This window comes from Triticum urartu, chromosome 5A, assembly GCF_056163025.1.
Source record: "Triticum urartu cultivar PI428250 chromosome 5A, HENAU_Tu73, whole genome shotgun sequence".
NCBI lineage: Eukaryota > Viridiplantae > Streptophyta > Magnoliopsida > Poales > Poaceae > Triticum > Triticum urartu.
The window spans coordinates 646,876,600-646,881,963 of record NC_141877.1 but is presented as its reverse complement, the minus strand read 5'-3'; the positions used below and the strand labels follow the sequence as shown (position 1 = coordinate 646,881,963).

The window sequence follows — 5,364 nt, the reverse complement described above, 5'->3', positions numbered from 1 at the left end:
AGGATTTCATCGATGAACACAACCATCCTCTAGCCCCACGGGATATGTCGTGTCTTTTGCGTTCACACAGAAGAATTAGCGATGAGCAGAAAGCGGACATTGCAGACATGGAAAAATCTGGGATCAGAAAACACCATATTATGGATATTATGTGCATGCAATACGGTGGATATGATGAGGTTGGATGCATTATGAGGGACATTTACAATTTCTACCATGCTAACAAGCAGGAAACAATTTCTTTCGGGGATGCTCAAACGGTGATCAATCACATGTTGGCGAGGCAAGAGCAAGATTCAGATTTTTTTCTTCAGGTACTTGGTTGATGAAGCTGGCCATCTGAAGGGACTCTTCTGGTGTGATAGTCAATCCCGACTTGACTACGAGGCTTTCGGAGACGTTATTATTTTTGATAGCACATACAGAACCAATAAGTACAATCTGCCATTTGTGCCGTTTGTCGGGTTGAATCACCACCGCAGCACTGTTATTTTTGCATGTGGTATCATTTCACATGAAACAAGCCAGGCATACGAGTGGATGTTACGGACCTTTTCTGATGCTATGGGACCGAAGCATCCTATATCTGTGATCACGGATGGGGACCTTGCAATACAGAGAGCAATCAGGGTGGTGTGGCCTGACTCAAACCATAGGCTCTGTATATGGCACATTCAGCAGAACATTGTACGCCATCTGCATGATGACGCGGTAAAGGAAGAATTCCGATCTTTCATATATGATACATCTTCCATTGAAGAGCATGCGAGAAAATGGTTACACTTCTTACAACAGAATAAAGTAACAAGTGAGGACTCCTGGCTACATCGGATGTATAAAATGAGAAAACTGTGGTGTGCTCCATATCTTGAGGGCCGTTGTTTCCTAGGATTGAGCAGCAATAAGCGGAGTGGGAGTTTAAACTCGGTGCTACATATGCATCTTGAGGCTAAGATGACATTGTTTCAAATGATAGAGCACTATGAGTGTTGCCTTGCGCCGCGACGCTTGAACGAGGCTCTCCAAGATGTCGAGGCCTTGTATTTCGTTCCGTTCACAGAGGAAAATGCTTCATTTCTTGAGAAACACGCCGCGAAAGTTTTCACTTGTGACGCCCCCGATTCAATCATACACTAATCATACACGCAAACGTGTACGATCAAGATCAGGGACTCACGGGAAGATATCACAACACAACTCTACAAATAAAATAAGTCATACAAGCATCATATTACAAGCCAGGGGCCTCGAGGGCTCGAATACAAGAGCTCGATCATAGACGAGTCAGCAAAAGCAACAATATCTGAGTACAGACATAAGTTAAACAAGTTTGCTTTAAGACGGCTAGCACAAACTGGGATACAGATCGAAAGAGGCGCAGGCCTCCTGCCTGGGATCCTCCTAAACTACTCCTGGTCGTCGTCAGCGGCTGCACGTAGTAGTAGGCACCTCCCTGAGTAGTTGTTGTTGTCATCGACGCTGGCGTCTGGCTCCTGGGCTCCATCGTCTGGTCGCAGCAATCGGGTATAGGAAGGGGAAAAAGAGGGAGCAAAGCAACCGTGAGTACTCATCCAAAGTACTCGCAAGCAAGGAGCTACACTACATATGTATGCATTGGTATCAAATGGAATAAGGGTATCATATGTGGACTGAACTGCAGAATGTCGGAATAAGAGGGGGATAGCTAGTCCTATCAAAGTCTACGCTTCTGGCCACCTCCATCTTGCAGCAGAAGAAGAGAGTAGATGGTAAGTTCACCAAGTAGCATCGTGTAGCGATCCTCTCCTCGTTGCCCTGTTAGAGAGCGACCACCGGGTTGTATCTGGCACTTGGAAGGGTGTGTTTTATTAAGTATCCGGTTCTAGTTGTCATAAGGTCAAGTTACAACTCCAAGTCGTCCTGTTACCGAAGATCACGGCTATTCGAATAGATTAACTTCCCTGCAGGGGTGCACCACATTTCCCAACACGCTCGATCCCCTTTGTCCGGACACACTTTTCTGGGTCATGCCCGACCTCAGAAGATCAACACGTCGCAGCCCTACCTAGGCTTAACAGAGAGGTCAGCACGCCGGTCTAAATCCTATGGCGCAGGGGTCTGGGCCCATCGCCCATTGCACACCTGCACGTTGCGAACGCTGCCGGTGAGCAGACCTAGCCTCCCTTATACAAGAGTAGGCGTTCCAGTCCAACCCGGCGCGCGCTGCTCAGTCGCTGACGTCACGAAGGCTTCGACTGATACCACGACGTCGAGTGCCCATAACTGTTCCCGCGTAGTTGGTTAGTGCGTATAGGCCAGTGGCCAAACTCAGATCAAATACTAAGATCTTGTTAAGCGTGTTATTTTGAAATAACCGCGGACACCAACCAGGGCCAGGGCCACCTCTCTCCTAGGTGGTCTCAACCTGCCCTGTCGCTCCGCCACAAAGTAACAATCGGGGGCCGTCGGGAACCCAGGCCCACCTCTACCGGGATGGAGCCACTTGCCCCTTCAACCCCCATCTCCGAACAGTATCATAAGTAATGTAACAGTATAAAGTATATAGCATATGCCCGTGATCACCTCCCGAAGTGATCACGACCCAGTAGTATAGCATGGCAGACGGACAAGAGTGTAGGGCCAACTGATGGAATACTAGCATCCTATACTAAGCATTTAGGATTACAGGTAAGGGTAACAACTGTAGCAACAAAGACAGGCTATGCACCAGAATAGGATTAACGGAAAGCAGTAACATGCTACACTACTCTAATGCAAGCAGTAGAGAAGAATAGGCGATATCTGGTGATCAAGGGGGGGCTTGCCTGGTTCCTCTGGCAAGAAGGGTTCACCGTCGATGTAGTCGATCACAGGGGTACTGATAGCGGTCTCGGGGTCTACCGGAAAGAAGTAACGGAGGGGAACACAATAAATAACAGAGCAAACAAGGCAACACAAAGCATAACATGGCAATGCACGGTGCTAGGGGTGACCTAACGCAGTATGAGGTGATACCGGTGAAGGAGGGAAACATCCGGAAAAATATCCCTGGTGTTTCGCGTTTTCGGACAGATGAACCAGAGGAGGAAAGTTGTGTGTTCGCTATGCTAGAGATGCGTGGCGGACGAACGGGCTTCGTATCCGGATTCGTCTCGCCGTTCTGAGCAACTTTCATGTACAAAGTTTTTTCATCCGAGCTATGGTTTATTTTATATTAATTTTAAAATAATTAAATCATTTTTAAGATTTATTTAATTATTTTAATTTAACATTATCCAAAATAGTGATTGCTGACGTCAGCATGACATCAGCAGTCAACAGAGGTGTTGACTGGGTCAAGCTGACGTGTGGGTCCCATCTGTCATTGACACATCACCCTAACTAACAGATTAGTTAGCTTAATTAGATATTTAGGTTAATCAAGTTTAATTAGTTTAACTAAGCAGGATTAATTAAGTTAATTAATTAATTCATTAATTAATTATTTTAATTATTATTTATTTATTGTATTTTTTTATACTTTAAAAAACGTTCTGGGGTGGGCCCCCCTGTCATTGGCCCTAGGGGCCAAAGCGGGCGCCGGGATATCGGGCGCATGCCCAGGTGCGGGCGTACCCGGCCGGGCGCCGGAGCAGGGCAGACCGGTGGCCATGGCGCCGTCCAGGTGGCCGGAGCGACGAGGAAGCGGCACAGCGATGCCACGACGACCAGTGGCACGCGGGCGGGTGCGGTGGCACGGCCGTGGGAGGAGGAGAGGGCGGAGGCGAGGCGCAGCAGTGGTGGTGGAAGCCGGCTCGGCGGAGAAGGAGGGGGAGGGCGCCGGAGCGCGAGCGAGCAGAGGCGGCCGCGGCATAAGCGGCGGCAGTGCGTGGGCGTTGGCGGCATTAGTGGGGCGCGCGGGCGAGCAGGGAGGAGGGGCACTGAGCGGCGGAGGGCGCCGAGCAGACGGCGGCGGCATCGCGTGAGGCCAGGCGCAGGTGGGCGGGGTTGGCCGCAGCGGCTAGCGGGAGGAGCGGAAGCTCGGGCAGGCAGGGACAGGCGCCTGAGAGCGATGCGTGGCAGAGGCGGCGAGCGCAGGCGGTGCTGGCGAGCGCGGGCTGTGCGCAGGGAGCGGCGGTCCAAGGTAGCGGCGCGAGCGGGCGGCGCGGCCGCGGGAAGAAGAGCACATGGGTGACGGGGAGGGGCGCGGTGACCGCGGGCGCGGTCGGGGGGGCGCGGTGGCCGCGGCGCGAGAGAGAAAAGGGGGAGACGAGGAAGGAGGGAAGGCCTCACGGGGGTGCGTAGGGACTGGGGCAACGGGGGGCGAGGAGGAGGACGAAGACGGCCGGCGCAGGGAAGGAAGCAGGTCGTCGAGGAGGAGGAGGAGGAGGAAGCAGGCCGGCGACGGCGGAGCGGTCCTGTGACGGCGTCGGGCGGCGGTGGGGTTCGTTCCCCGATCCCGATCTGGATCGGGGGTGGGGGGAACGACGTGGGAGGGGGGTGGGGTGGATGAGGCGGTTAGGGTTTGGGCTAGCGGGGGTTATGGGGCGGGGGATGGGTGGCCGGTTGGGCCTGGCCTGGCTAGCCCAGTGTCTAGCTGGGCCGAGGCCCAGCAAGATGGGGTCTTTCTTTTATTCATTTTTGTTTTATTTTTCACTTTTGTTTATTTATTTCTTTTTTGTACTGTTTTATTTTTAGTTTCCTTTTAGCTTAGTTTTATAAAATATAAAAGCAAGTCTTGATTTAGTATTAAAGTTATGCTACTGCCCCATTAATTTTGGGTAACTAAATAAAATATCTTAACATTTATTAATTGCAAAAGAAAATTTAATTAATTGTTTTGCTACTGTTTTATTTCACTTAGTGCATCTAATCTTACTATAAAAATGTGGTTTCACCACCATAATTACTTAGGATTTATTTGTCAACTTTAGAACATTTAATTGCTGACATTTGAAGACTTTTATTATTTGCTTGATTTTGAATTTGAATTCGAACGAGATTTGATGCATCACGCGGTTAACAATAGTAATCGTGGTGACGGTGCATTGTTAACAGGGAATTACTGTAACGTAACTATCCGGGCATCACATCACTCCTACTGTGTTTAAGTTGGTCTTATGGAGCATAGATGCTGTCAAAAAATGTGAGATCAGAGAGGTACTTGATGCAGCATAGGTTACCACATACGTTGTGTCTAAGAAGGAAAGAATGGATAAAAAGATCAAAGTGCGCACAGAGTCAAAGGAAAGTATGCTTCGCAGTATCAGTTGTTCTTGCCGTAAATTGGAATGCGCAGGCACACCATGTTCCCACATATTTTACATATTGGGAATTTTACAAGAAGAAACACTGCCCATGTGTTGTGTTCCCACTAGGTGGACAATGAGTGCAAAATGTGCATTC

The 5,364-nt window shown here is 49.6% G+C and overlaps 1 long non-coding RNA gene across 1 annotated transcript; it reads right to left on the bottom strand.

Annotated features, from left to right (window-relative positions):
* Nucleotides 1-1,184: 1,184 nt before the first annotated feature.
* Nucleotides 1,185-4,449, bottom strand: LOC147973727 (uncharacterized). Its single transcript, XR_015603000.1, has 3 exons — nucleotides 4,252-4,449; nucleotides 2,805-2,876; nucleotides 1,185-1,507 (listed from the first exon to the last, which is right to left on the bottom strand). It is a non-coding gene; the product is annotated as an uncharacterized LOC147973727 (long non-coding RNA).
* Nucleotides 4,450-5,364: the final 915 nt, after the last annotated feature.